The sequence below is a fragment of the Bombus flavifrons genome, unplaced genomic scaffold, assembly GCF_040668555.2.
Source record: "Bombus flavifrons isolate JBK064 unplaced genomic scaffold, iyBomFlav1_principal scaffold0024, whole genome shotgun sequence".
NCBI lineage: Eukaryota > Metazoa > Arthropoda > Insecta > Hymenoptera > Apidae > Bombus > Bombus flavifrons.
In genome coordinates this window covers 192,501-207,500 of record NW_027184769.1, presented here as the reverse complement: position 1 = coordinate 207,500, position 15,000 = coordinate 192,501, and the positions used below count along the sequence as shown (strand labels likewise).

The 15,000-nt window shown below is 48.8% G+C and overlaps 2 non-coding genes and 1 pseudogene across 2 annotated transcripts; all 3 read left to right on the top strand.

The window, feature by feature from the left end:
* Window positions 1-4,686: 4,686 nt before the first annotated feature.
* LOC138189312 (small subunit ribosomal RNA) lies at window positions 4,687-6,609 on the top strand. Its single transcript, XR_011176007.1, has one exon. It is a non-coding gene; the product is annotated as a small subunit ribosomal RNA (ribosomal RNA).
* A 2,025-nt stretch (window positions 6,610-8,634) lies between these two features.
* Window positions 8,635-8,789, top strand: LOC138189287 (5.8S ribosomal RNA). Its single transcript, XR_011175981.1, has one exon. It is a non-coding gene; the product is annotated as a 5.8S ribosomal RNA (ribosomal RNA).
* A 1,960-nt stretch (window positions 8,790-10,749) lies between these two features.
* LOC138189278 (uncharacterized) overlaps window positions 10,750-15,000 on the top strand; it is a 7,900-nt pseudogene continuing 3,649 nt past the window's right edge.

Below are 15,000 nucleotides of genomic sequence, written 5' to 3'. Positions count from 1 at the left end.
GAAAGCGATACGCCGCTGGGACTTGGTCGCGTACGCTTCGAAAGCAATACGCCGCTGGAACTTTGTGGCGCACGAACAGAAAGCAATACGCCGCTGGAACTTTGTGGCGTACGAACAGAAAGCAATACGCCGCTGGAACTTTGTCCAATGCGGTTAAAAAAGGAATTTCGCTACGTACGACCGTGCATTCGCACGATGGTCGTGCGTAGCGATTTTTTTTCCTTTAAGTCAATATAACGATACGTACAAATAGAAAGCGATACGCCGCTGGGACTTGGTCGCGTACGCTTCGAAAGCAATACGCCGCTGGAACTTTGTGGCGTACGAACAGAAAGCAATACGCCGCTGGAACTTTGTCCAATGCGGTTAAAAAAGGAATTTCGCTACGTACGACCGTGCATTCGCACGATGGTCGTGCGTAGCGATTTTTTTTCCTTTAAGTCAATATAACGATACGTACAAATAGATAGCGATACGCCGCTGGGACTTGGCCGCGTACCAGCAAAAAGCAATACGCCGCTGGGACTTGGCCGCGCGCGAGCGAAAAGCAATACGCCGCTGGACTTAGTCGCTCGCGCTAGCGCTGCGCGCGCACCTCCAATTCAGCGGGCAGGGGCTGGAGTAGGTATCACTCTCTAAAGGTACGACGCCAGGGAGGCAAGACGCGCCGCTCGCTCTTTCTCGTTCTTCTTTTGTTTCTCTCTCTCTTTGCGTTTTTCTTTTTTACGTCTTTTCGCGTTTTTCGTACGTTTCTCGTAGAGCGACGAAAACGAGGAAAATAGTACTCGTACAGCGTGGAAATCGCGATAATTGCTCGCTCGCTGCGCTCGCTCGAATTATTCTAGCCCAACCCAAAACCGATCCCGCGAGTTCTAAAGAAGATTTCGATGAAATCGAAGAACGGACGCAAAAGGGATTGGTTTTGGGTTGGGCTATTTTTTTTCGAGCGAGCGGAGCGAGCGAGCAACGCGTAAGAGCGTGTCTTTGAAATATTCTTATACGTTCGAAGACTCTCTTCGAAATAACTCGCTTAAAAGCGTTATGAGGTATCGAAATTTTGGGTGGAATCGTCACGTATCGACGAAATCTAGTCGAACGTAACGATTTCACTTTATTTTTTTGAAAAATTTTTTCCGCCGGACCAACATGACCGGGAGGTTGGAACTTAGAATTTTTTCGCACCGGTGCGAAGAGGCCGAAAGTTCCGATCGAAATAACTCGCTTAAAAGCGTTATAAGGTATCGAAATTTTGGGTGGAATCGTCACGTATCGACGTAATCTAGTCGAACGTAACGATTTCCCTTTATTTTTTTGAAAAATTTTTTCCACCGGACCAACATGACCGGGAGGTTGGAACTTAGAATTTTTTCGCACCGGTGCGAAGAGGCCGAAAGTTCCGATCGAAATAACTCGCTTAAAAGCGTTATGAGGTATCGAAATTTTGGGTGGAATCGTCACGTATCGACGAAATCTAGTCGAACGTAACGATTTCACTTTATTTTTTTGAAAAATTTTTTCCGCCGGACCAACATGACCGGGAGGTTGGAACTTAGAATTTTTTCGCACCGGTGCGAAGAGGCCGAAAGTTCCGATCGAAATAACTCGCTTAAAAGCGTTATGAGGTAGGAATATTTTTGCATAAATCGTCCTAACTCGATGAATTACGTCGGGATTAAGCGTTTTTAGAATCGGGAGAAGGTAGAAAAAAAGTTTGGACCGATGCGACCGGTCGTTGGAACTTAGAAAAATTCCGAGCCGGTACGTTGGGACTTAGAAAAATTCCGAGGCGAGAACATTTTTTCGAGTTAACTCCGTTAAAAGCGTTATAAGGTACGAATATTATTGCATAAATCGTTCCAACTCGATGAGATACATCGGGATTAATGGTTTATTTCGTCGTGAAAATGTTTTTTAGAAACGGACCTATGCGTCCGGTCGTTGGAACTTTGAAAATTTTCGGACCGAACCGTTTTTTCGAGTTAACTCGCTTAAAAGCGTTATAAGGTAGGAATATTTTTGCATAAATCGTCCTAACTCGATGAATTACGTCGGGATTAAGCGTTTTTAGAATCGGGAGAAGGTAGAAAAAAAGTTTGGACCGATGCGACCGGTCGTTGGAACTTAGAAAAATTCCGAGCCGGTACGTTGGGACTTAGAAAAATTCCGAGGCGAGAACATTTTTTCGAGTTAACTCCGTTAAAAGCGTTATAAGGTACGAATATTATTGCATAAATCGTTCCAACTCGATGAGATACATCGGGATTAATGGTTTATTTCGTCGTGAAAATGTTTTTTAGAAACGGACCTATGCGTCCGGTCGTTGGGACTTTGAAAATTTTCGGACCGAACCGTTTTTTCGAGTTAACTCGCTTAAAAGCGTTATAAGGTAGGAATATTTTTGCATAAATCGTCCTAACTCGATGAAATACGTCGGGATTAAGCGTTTTTAGAATCGGGAGAAGGTAGAAAAAAAGTTTGGACCGATGCGACCGGTCGTTGGAACTTAGAAAAATTCCGAGCCGGTACGTTGGGACTTAGAAAAATTCCGAGGCGAGAACATTTTTTCGAGTTAACTCCGTTAAAAGCGTTATAAGGTACGAATATTATTGCATAAATCGTTCCAACTCGATGAGATACATCGGGATTAATGGTTTATTTCGTCGTGAAAATGTTTTTTAGAAACGGACCTATGCGTCCGGTCGTTGGAACTTTGAAAATTTTCGGACCGAACCGTTTTTTCGAGTTAACTCGCTTAAAAGCGTTATAAGGTAGGAATATTTTTGCATAAATCGTCCTAACTCGATGAATTACGTCGGGATTAAGCGTTTTTAGAATCGGGAGAAGGTAGAAAAAAAGTTTGGACCGATGCGACCGGTCGTTGGAACTTAGAAAAATTCCGAGCCGGTACGTTGGGACTTAGAAAAATTCCGAGGCGAGAACATTTTTTCGAGTTAACTCCGTTAAAAGCGTTATAAGGTACGAATATTATTGCATAAATCGTTCCAACTCGATGAGATACATCGGGATTAATGGTTTATTTCGTCGTGAAAATGTTTTTTAGAAACGGACCTATGCGTCCGGTCGTTGGGACTTTGAAAATTTTCGGACCGAACCGTTTTTTCGAGTTAACTCGCTTAAAAGCGTTATAAGGTAGGAATATTTTTGCATAAATCGTCCTAACTCGATGAATTACGTCGGGATTAAGCGTTTTTAGAATCGGGAGAAGGTAGAAAAAAAGTTTGGACCGATGCGACCGGTCGTTGGAACTTAGAAAAATTCCGAGCCGGTACGTTGGGACTTAGAAAAATTCCGAGGCGAGAACATTTTTTCGAGTTAATTCGTTAAAAAGCGTTATAAGGTATAAATTTTTTTATAGAAATCGTTTTATCTCAATTAAATACACGAGGATTAAACATTTTTATAGAATTTTTTAAAAAATTAGCGTTCGTCGAACCGACACGACTGGGATATTTTTCTAATTTTTTCGTTAATTAACGTTACAAGGTATATATTTTTTTGGATATTTCTACTTATTTTAACGTGTTGTAATTGATTATAAACTTGTTTTTTGTCCGAAATCGATAAAAGAGTATGTTTACTGATGCGATTTTTCGGTGAAAAAAAAAATTAATTTTTTGGTAAAAATGTATTTCTATTATGTTAATTAAGTGTCTGGTAAAATATTTCGATGGTTGGATATTGCCTTTGTATAGTAGTGATCGAGCGTTCGCGCGACTAAGTTCCAGCGTCCCTTCCGAACGGTACGTTGCTACGGAGGTTTTGCACCATAAGCGCGCGGCCGCTAGCCCGGCCGGCGCCGGCCTGCCGGCCGGCGCTTTCGTATCTATAAGAGAGACGTCGAGCCGGACGGTTCGGTCGGAACAGCGTTGAGCGCGTGGCTATTCTACGGCCTCGGTTGAGAATTCAGTCACCGCTCCTCGAGTCTTAGTGTATTTTACGCTATTTCTCGACTGTTCCTCCGTTCTCGTACTGGTTTTTTCTCTACACTGCTGCGCCGCGGGTCGCTGTCCTGGACGTAATGACCAAATATCGTGGCAAGGTTCCCCTTAGTCGGGAAGCTGGTGACCTGTGTGCACGTATTCCAACGAAAGTTGGTTTCGTGCGTGCTTGTACTAACAGAGCATCGATTCAACCAAACATATATGGGAAAATCCGTCAGCTACTTTTTTTATACTTATAAATAAAATGCTGTCTTTAAAATTGGCCGCTGTAGAGCTTACTATCTTTGCGTAGTATGTCTTCTACGGAGAGTGATGTTCGAAGATTAGACTCTCTTATAATAAATGTATGTGGAGGAGAGGAGAGAGAATATTCTTACGGTATGTCCAGCGCGACGCACTGTGATATACGCGCTTGTTCGTTCAGCGTGAAAGGTGTATACGTGCTTTACCGCTAAGATATGTTATAAGAGAGATAATTTAAAAGATCTCAGGAGTGTTCTCGTGAAGTTACGACTCTTTTTGTATCATCATATGCTATATGATGAGAGAGAGTGGCGTTCGAAGATCTTACTGAACTATGGGTGTATCTTGAACGTCGCTGAGAGAAGGAGGAGGAGATAGATGTATATTATATATATATATCTAAAAATGAAAAGTCTCGTCGTACGGTGTTACGTCCCACCTACGACACGAAGAGAACTTAAACGAAATATCGAATACAAGATCCCTGGTTGATCCTGCCAGTAGTCATATGCTTGTCTCAAAGATTAAGCCATGCATGTCTCAGTACATGCCGCATTAAGGTGAAACCGCGAATGGCTCATTAAATCAGTTATGGTTTCTTAGATCATACCTACATTTACTTGGATAACTGTGGTAATTCTAGAGCTAATACATGCAAACAGATTCCGACCAGAGATGGTAGGAATGCTTTTATTAGATCAAAACCAATCGGTGGCGGATGGCTCGTCTGTCCGTCCATCGTTTGTTTTGGTGACTCTGAATAACTTTGTGCTGATCGCATGGTCATCTAGCACCGGCGACGCATCTTTCAAATGTCTGCCTTATCAACTGTCGATGGTAGGTTCTGCGCCTACCATGGTTGTAACGGGTAACGGGGAATCAGGGTTCGATTCCGGAGAGGGAGCCTGAGAAACAGCTACCACATCCAAGGAAGGCAGCAGGCGCGCAAATTACCCACTCCCGGCACGGGGAGGTAGTGACGAAAAATAACGATACGGGACTCATCCGAGGCCCCGTAATCGGAATGAGTACACTTTAAATCCTTTAACGAGGACCAATTGGAGGGCAAGTCTGGTGCCAGCAGCCGCGGTAATTCCAGCTCCAATAGCGTATATTAAAGTTGTTGCGGTTAAAAAGCTCGTAGTTGAATCTGTGTGTCACAGTGTCGGTTCACCGCTCGCGGTGTTTAACTGGCATTATGTGGTACGTCCTATCGGTGGGCTTAGCTCCTCGCGGGCGGTCCAACTAATATCCCATCGCGGTGCTCTTCACTGAGTGTCGAGGTGGGCCGATACGTTTACTTTGAACAAATTAGAGTGCTTAAAGCAGGCTACCTTCGCCTGAATACTGTGTGCATGGAATAATGGAATAGGACCTCGGTTCTATTTTGTTGGTTTTCGGAGCCCCGAGGTAATGATTAATAGGGACAGATGGGGGCATTCGTATTGCGACGTTAGAGGTGAAATTCTTGGATCGTCGCAAGACGGACAGAAGCGAAAGCATTTGCCAAAAATGTTTTCATTAATCAAGAACGAAAGTTAGAGGTTCGAAGGCGATCAGATACCGCCCTAGTTCTAACCATAAACGATGCCAGCCAGCGATCCGCCGAAGTTCCTCCGATGACTCGGCGGGCAGCTTCCGGGAAACCAAAGCTTTTGGGTTCCGGGGGAAGTATGGTTGCAAAGCTGAAACTTAAAGGAATTGACGGAAGGGCACCACCAGGAGTGGAGCCTGCGGCTTAATTTGACTCAACACGGGAAACCTCACCAGGCCCGGACACCGGAAGGATTGACAGATTGATAGCTCTTTCTTGATTCGGTGGGTGGTGGTGCATGGCCGTTCTTAGTTGGTGGAGCGATTTGTCTGGTTAATTCCGATAACGAACGAGACTCTAGCCTGCTAAATAGACGTAACTTATGGTATCTCGAAGGCCCCCGGCTTCGGTCGGTGGGTTTTTACTACCAACGTACAAACAAATCTTCTTAGAGGAACAGGCGGCTTCTAGCCGCACGAGATTGAGCAATAACAGGTCTGTGATGCCCTTAGATGTTCTGGGCCGCACGCGCGCTACACTGAAGGAATCAGCGTGTTTTCCCTGGCCGAAAGGCCCGGGTAACCCGCTGAACCTCCTTCGTGCTAGGGATTGGGGCTTGCAATTATTCCCCATGAACGAGGAATTCCCAGTAAGCGCGAGTCATAAGCTCGCGTTGATTACGTCCCTGCCCTTTGTACACACCGCCCGTCGCTACTACCGATTGAATGATTTAGTGAGGTCTTCGGACTGGTGCGCGGCCAATGTGATAAGCATTGCCGATGTTACCGGGAAGATGACCAAACTTGATCATTTAGAGGAAGTAAAAGTCGTAACAAGGTTTCCGTAGGTGAACCTGCGGAAGGATCATTAACGATATAAAAAACCAAAAGAATTTGACTTGAACATGAAAAACATATATATATATATATACGTCGGTAAGGAGCCGTACTCCTCCTATACCGACGAATCAAAGTATATACGACGTATCAACAAGCTATGTACTTTAACAAACGCAAAGATCGCCACGGAGCTTGGCAACCTCCGTTGGCAAAAATATGAAACAACCGTAAGGAGGAGACGACCCTCCAGCTACGGAATTATACGAAGAGAAGGTGGCACTCTCTCTCGATCATCGGGATGAAGAGATATAATATATATATATATAAGAATTCGAGGCGCCTGCGTGAGGTCGTACACAGAAAGACCCGCCGTCTCCGAATAATATATATGAAATTCTAATAACTATAAAAGGGAACGCCAGCCTTGTAACACAAATATATCAAACTAAAAAATTACGACGGAAACCACTTACGTGCAAAGAGAAATGCAGTCGTGGCGCCTGCGCGAGGCCGTACACAGAAAGACCCGCCGTCACGATCTCGTATTTCGTATTTGCATCGTGGAAACCGCTGTACGAAATAAGAAAATCTCTAAAGTGCCTCGTGTCGGAGAGATCGTGCTCTTCGCCTATTCTCTTCTATGTTTCGTAGTCTGTGTTGCGTTTGCTCTCCTCCTAGCAACGGGACATATCGAAGACTCCTCTTTGGGATCGAACGAAGCTCAACGAGTCGACGAGAGCGAAAGAACGTGTAGCGAGTCGCGCAGAGCGAAAGGATACCGATATAGTCTTCGAAGATTCTCTTCGAAGATCCATGGATACCTTCTGCGTCGACTTCCTCTCGTCTCTTTCTTCAAAACTCTCGCGCGTTCTCGAAACGTGCTTCCTACCCATAGGGCGTGTGCTCTTCGTATGTCGTTTTGTTCGAAATAACGAAACCACTTGTAACATATACTCGTGGATCGGGTAACCTAGAACGAAGACGCATTGCGTGGATGTTTGGCCCGCTATGCGACGATGACGATTCGTAACTAGTCTAGCCGAAGTTCGTTCAGAGGGGACCGGCCGTGTCTCTATCCTCGTTGTCGTGAGTCGGACACCCGTGCCGTCGCTAGAGTTTTTTCAAACTCTGCTTCTGGATATTGGGACGAAAGACCGCGCGAGGACGATGGCTGCGAGTCCCATCGAATTTTTATTTTGTACGCTACCTGAACGAGACTAAAGCTTTACATCTAGTTTGTCGTCTATCGTCGCATATATCCCGTTCGGAGGGGACCGGCCGTGTCTCTATCCTCGTTGTCGTGAGTCGGACACCCGTGCCGTCGCTAGAGTTTTTTCAAACTCTGCTTCTGGATGTTGGGACGAAAGACCGCGCGAGGACGATGGCTATGGCTGCGAGTCCCATCGAATTTTTGTTTTACAAACACCCACCTGAACGGAGATGTGTTCTCTCTTTCGTCGATTTTTCACGCTTTCAGTCGTCGCGTGGTCGCCATCCGTTCGGAGGGGATCGCCGGCTTCGAAGCCTCGATGTCGTGAGTCGGACACCCGTACCGTCGCTAGAGTTTTTCAAACTCTGCTTCTGGATATTGGGAAGAAAGACCGCTCGAGGCGGACGGCCGCGCGAATCCCATCGAATCTTTACATCGCCCGAACGATGGAGATGCACGCGCGCTGTTTCTTGAATAAATTTGACGAGGGAGTGGAATTACGCATTACATACATAACATGGGCTAGCCACCGTGCTTACTCGTTCGCGAGATCGTGTGCTGTACAGAGGATTCAGAATCGGGTGTGTATATCCCCGTCGTTTCCTGACGAACGGAGCTTCGATCTCGATGGTTGTTATATATCATAATGTACTTTACGCCCGGCCGACGGACGCGCGAATCTTCGCGCGTTCGTCGGTTTTTTTTTCGAACATTTTCGTGTCGTCAATCCTATGGCGACTTCTGCGCGTCCGATTCCCGTTGGTCGAACGTGTCGGAACTCGGCTTCGCTCGAACCGAGAATTAAGAGTACAAAGAGTATAAAAATGTTGTAAATATATAAAAGATTACCCTGAACGGTGGATCACTTGGCTCGTGGGTCGATGAAGAACGCAGCTAATTGCGCGTCAACGTGTGAACTGCAGGACACATGAACATCGACATTTCGAACGCACATTGCGGTCCACGGATACAATTCCTGGACCACGCCTGGCTGAGGGTTGCTCACGTAAACCTAAGACTGCTTGCGTTGCGTATCGTTACTCTCTATCTGTCTCTCTCTGTCCCTTCTTGCCTTAACCACCCGCCGTCGTTCTTCTTAAAATAAAAGAGAACGTTTCAGAGTCGGAGAAAGGGGAAAGCGCACGAAGAAGGATACGAATAAGAGCGGACGAGAGGACGTACGCGACGTACGAGCGATTGTTGGACGCTCGTCGGCGTTCGTCGCGGTCGTGCCGAGACCGTGCAACTCGTACGCATGCTCGATATATAAATCTATCGTGTTCACGAGAGACTACGAAACACTACCTCTGTCTCTCTCTGTCCCTTCTTGCCTCGACAACAACCCGCCGTCGTTCTTCTTAAAAATATAATAAGAGAACGTTTCAGAGTCGGACGACGAGAGGAAGAAGAATGGGATACGAATAAGAGCGGAGAGAACCGTCACGGACTTGCGTGAGTGCACGCGGCGTCGTGAGTCGTCCTTTCGGACGACCGCCCGCTTATGCACCGCTTCGTGTATAGGTTATCGAATATACTCGTAGTTCTCCTCGTGACCGATTTTTTTTTCATATCAGGCGATATATGCTACGTTTGCCGGTGTTCGACGCACGAAGTCCGCGCCCCCGACGTCGTCTTAAACGAATATTATATATTTTGGCGAGACTGAGAGAGAAAGCATATATGGGAACTCGGTCGAGAGAGGAGAGAAGAGAGAACCAAAAACTCGGTGGCGTGCGAAACTTTGTCATAAAAGTCTCTACCGTCTTCGTCTTAAGACGTTTTACTCGTACAGCCCCAGGGATCGAATAATAATATGCCCACTCCGTCTCTTCGCGAGAGCGATCGACTACAACGAGGACCGTCGCATCGATGGGTCGTCGTTGCGTATTACATCCTCCGTGCTTTTTACCGCACCGATAGAGAAAGCCGTAGATCCGGGAACGCACACGCGATTTCTTCGAACGCTGATGACTTAGGGAGACATGATCCCCGGCGTTGCGCGGAGATCGGAGAGTACACGTTACTCGTATCGGGACGAATTTTCCCCGTCGTCGTGTATCTCTCTGCCCGCGCGCGCCTGGCCCAAAGCCACGTTCGTCGGAGATCTCATAATACGAGAAAAGCGTGTGCGAACTAGCGTGCGTCTAAGATCGGCCTAAGGTGTGCGGTACTACAAGTTCCGAGGTGTTTGCGCAGCGTTTCTGTACTCGATTAAGATGCGCACGAGAGTCCGTTAGAAAGTTGTACGATGGTCGTCGGAGAGATCGTAGAAGAGGAAGAAAAGACGAGATCCCCTTTGGCGAGGCTCGAGAAAAACTTTGATTTAATCGGAGAAGACGAGGTATACACGCGCGTACGACTATGTCGTGCGCGCGTGTGATTTTTTTTTTTTATGGCAATTCGGCGCTCCGAGAAAAGAGAGAGCGTTGGTCATCCCATGTCTCTTCGTCGTCTATCGCTGGACCGCGCATCCTAACATCGCGCCGGTCGTCCAGTCCCCGAACACACGCACACCGCAGTACGTCTCGCTCGCTTTTCCACTTGCGTGCGTTCCCATGCGTTTTCGTCGAGAGAGAAAACAAGGAACCGCTGGAATCGTCGAGAGTAGTAGAGAAACGGCTGTAGGAGAGGCGGAAACAGAGGACGGGCGTTAAAAACCGACGGTTGTTACCGGATGTCTGGCGTGAGTCTTAGCGTGATATTATCGACGAACGAAGTTGGACACTTTGGCGAGATGCATAAAACGTGTTCTCTATCGAATAGAGGAAAAGAGTGTTCTCCTTCTATTCGATTTTTTTATTTTTTTTTCTCTTTGAGGCGATTTTCGCAGCATAATAGAGAGATAAAAGAAAAATACCACCTTCTCTCGAACCGTATAATTTTCCTCGAAGCTTCTCTGTAAGTTTACGCGCATAAACACGACACGAACGAGAATTTTCGTTTCGCGTCGTGACGTTGAAGCGACCTCAGAGTAGGCGAGATCACCCGCTGAATTTAAGCATATTACTAAGCGGAGGAAAAGAAACTAACAAGGATTTCCTTAGTAGCGGCGAGCGAACAGGAATTAGCCCAGCACTGAATCCCGCGGTTCCGCCGCTGGGAAATGTAGTGTTCGGGAGGATCCGTTTATCCCGTGACGTCGAACCGCGTCCAAGTCCATCTTGAATGGGGCCATGTACCCACAGAGGGTGCCAGGCCCGTAGCGACCGGAACGCGTTTCGGGAGGATCTCTCCTTAGAGTCGGGTTGCTTGAGAGTGCAGCCCTAAGTTGGTGGTAAACTCCATCTAAGGCTAAATACAACCACGAGACCGATAGCGAACAAGTACCGTGAGGGAAAGTTGAAAAGAACTTTGAAGAGAGAGTTCAAGAGTACGTGAAACCGTTCAGGGGTAAACCTGAGAAACCCAAAAGATCGAATGGGGAGATTCATCGTCGACGGGGCCGGTTCCCGTTGGTGAGCGATGCTCCGGGTGGGCCTTCGTGGTTCCATTAGCGAGGGCACGCCACCTTCGGTGTCGAACGCGCCGGCGTCGTAGTCGTGCACTTCTCCCCTAGTAGAACGTCGCGACCCGTTGTGCGTCGGTCTACGGCCCGAGTGGGCGCCTGTCGCGTCGCTTCGGCGCACGCGGCAGACCCTCGGTCGCCCGGCCGACTGCACGACGGTACACGCACGGTATCGGGCCGCAACCAATCCATTCTCGAATGTGTGTGCGTCTGGACCGCCGCAAGCTTCGCCCTTACTCCGCAGTCTCGGGCTTACGTTCCGTGCTCGGGTATTGGCAGCTGTTAGCAGTGCGGATATCTTGGACTGGCCGAGTCTCGAATTACCGGTCGGCGACGCTATTGCTTTGGGTACTCTCAGGACCCGTCTTGAAACACGGACCAAGGAGTCTAACATGTGCGCGAGTCATTGGGACTTTGAAACCTAAAGGCGAAATGAAAGTGAAAATCGGCGTTCGCGCGTCGATGGAGGGAGGATGGGCCGCGCAACTATGCGGCCTCGCACTCCCGGGGCGTCTCGTTCTCATCGCGAGGAGAGGCGCACCTAGAGCGTACACGTTGGGACCCGAAAGATGGTGAACTATGCCTGGTCAGGACGAAGTCAGGGGAAACCCTGATGGAGGTCCGTAGCGATTCTGACGTGCAAATCGATCGTCGGAACTGGGTATAGGGGCGAAAGACTAATCGAACCATCTAGTAGCTGGTTCCCTCCGAAGTTTCCCTCAGGATAGCTGGCACTCGACCGTTCTCATCGAACGCGTGCGAGTCTCATCTGGTAAAGCGAATGATTAGAGGCCTTGGGGCCGAAACGACCTCAACCTATTCTCAAACTTTAAATGGGTGAGATCTCTGGCTTGCTTGGATCATGAAGCCACGAGATTTTGGATCAGAGTGCCAAGTGGGCCAATTTTGGTAAGCAGAACTGGCGCTGTGGGATGAACCAAACGTGGAGTTAAGGCGCCTAAGTCGACGCTTATGGGATACCATGAAAGGCGTTGGTTGCTTAAGACAGCAGGACGGTGGCCATGGAAGTCGGAATCCGCTAAGGAGTGTGTAACAACTCACCTGCCGAAGCAACTAGCCCTGAAAATGGATGGCGCTGAAGCGTCGCGCCTATACTCCGCCGTCAGTGGCAAGTGGGAAGGCACGAGAGTCTCGTGCGTATCTCGTATACGTATCGGGACCGTCCTTCATGAAGCTCTGACGAGTAGGAGGGTCGCGGCGGTGTGCGCAGAAGGGTCTGGGCGTGAGCCTGCCTGGAGCCGCCGTCGGTGCAGATCTTGGTGGTAGTAGCAAATACTCCAGCGAGGCCCTGGAGGACTGACGTGGAGAAGGGTTTCGTGTGAACAGCCGTTGCACACGAGTCAGTCGATCCTAAGCCCTAAGAGAAATCCTATGCAGATGAGGTGTCCTATGAATCATACAAATATATATATTGCAACAAACAAACAAATTGAGCGAAAGAAACACACCCATTGGGCGAAAGGGAATCCGGTTCCTATTCCGGAACCCGGCAGCGGAACCGCATACCATTCGGGCCCTCGTAAGAGTGTTCGTCGGGGTAACCCAAAATGACCTGGAGACGCCGTCGGGAGATCCGGGAAGAGTTTTCTTTTCTGTATAAGCGTTCGAGTTCCCTGGAAACCTCTAGCAGGGAGATAGGGTTTGGAACGCGAAGAGCACCGCAGTTGCGGCGGTGTCCGGATCTTCCCCTCGGACCTTGAAAATCCAGGAGAGGGCCACGTGGAGGTGTCGCGCCGGTTCGTACCCATATCCGCAGCAGGTCTCCAAGGTAAAGAGCCTCTAGTCGATAGATTAATGTAGGTAAGGGAAGTCGGCAAATTGGATCCGTAACTTCGGAATAAGGATTGGCTCTGAGGAGCGGGGCGTGTCGGGCTTGGTCGGGAAGCGGGTTTGGCTGACGTGCCGGGCCTGGGCGAGCTGAACGGGACGCGGCGTATCTCTCTCTCGGGGGTGATATGGTCGCGCACCCCGGATCCGAGCTCGGTCCCGTGCCTTGGCCTCCCGCGGATCTTCCTTGCTGCGAGGCTTCCGCGGCGGTTTTACCGTCGCGGTCGTTCTCTTCGGCCGCCATTCAACGCTCAGCTCAGAACTGGCACGGACTAGGGGAATCCGACTGTCTAATTAAAACAAAGCATTGCGATGGCCCCCAAGGGTGTTGACGCAATGTGATTTCTGCCCAGTGCTCTGAATGTCAACGTGAAGAAATTCAAAAAAGCGCGGGTAAACGGCGGGAGTAACTATGACTCTCTTAAGGTAGCCAAATGCCTCGTCATCTAATTAGTGACGCGCATGAATGGATTAACGAGATTCCCTCTGTCCCTATCTACTCCAACTGGGAGGTTTTTCAAAGAGTGGTCATAGAAGAGAAGGAGACACTCCGAGAGACAACCCTCCGGCAGGCGGACGAGGTTGAGCGAATGGCCGAGCAGATGCAGGAAGTCCTCATAAGAGCCTGCGATGCTGCCATGCCAAGGAAGAAATGGTACCACAGGTCGGTGCCGTGGTGGACGCCTGAGCTTACACGGGCGAAAAGGGAAGTCTACCGGGCAAGGAGGAAATACCAGGGGGCTAGGGACCCCGCAACGAGGGAACAGGAGAAGCTGCGGTACAGGGAAATAAGAAGAAGGTACGTGAAAGCAATCACGAAGGCCAAGATACAAAATTGGCAAGACTTTGTTACGAGGGAGGGCAATAAAGAGCCTTGGGGTATTGCCTACCGCACGGCTACGGGCAAATTAAGACGAGAAGAAACAGTGTCGACTCTGCGGACGCCACAAGGGGAAACCTCTAACTGGCGAACGACCGCGACGGCGATGCTGTCCGCACTACTACCAGACGATGAGGAAGGAACAGACACGCCGGAGCAGACAGCGATCAGATACGAAAGCACAACCCCCCCGAATGTCGAGGACGCCCCAGAGTTTCGCTTCGAGGAACTTAGCGGCGCCGTAAAGCGACTAACGAAGGGGAAATGTCCTGGACCCGATCTAATCGAGGCCGAAGTAATTCAACGCGCTTGGGGTGGAATCCACCAGGAACTCCTCAAGCTCATGAATGGGTGCCTCGCCTGGGGAATCTTCCCGAAAATCTGGAAACTGGGGAACGTCATCGCCATCCCGAAGGGACCAGAACGGGATAAAAGTAGCCCGAAGTCTTACAGGCCGATTTGCCTACTATCTATGGTGGGTAAATTACTGGAAAGGCTGATGGCCAACAGAATGGAAACTATATTCCGTGAGCACGCCTTAACTTCAGACAGGCAGTACGGCTTTCGTCCAGGAAGATCCACGGTAGACGCAATCGTTAAGTTCCGCGAGATAGTTGAGCGAATGAGCGAGGAAAAGTATGTTCTCGCAATCGCACTCGACATATCTGGGGCATTCGACAACGTGTGGTGGCCCAACGTACTGCACGAGCTGAGGAGAAGAGGCTGCCCCGACAATCTGTATCGATTGACGAGGAGCTACTTTACGGACAGAGCCGTGCGAATCGCTGGGAAAAACGACACTGTCAGCAAGCCCGTTACAAAGGGGTGCCCGCAGGGGTCAGTACTAGGTCCAAGCTTTTGGAACCTAATTTTCGACGACCTGCTGGCTGAACTCAGGACATACGCGACAGAGTGTGAACCGGTCGCGTATGCGGACGACGTAGTGATCCTGGTCGCAGGAAACGCGAGGAATGAACTG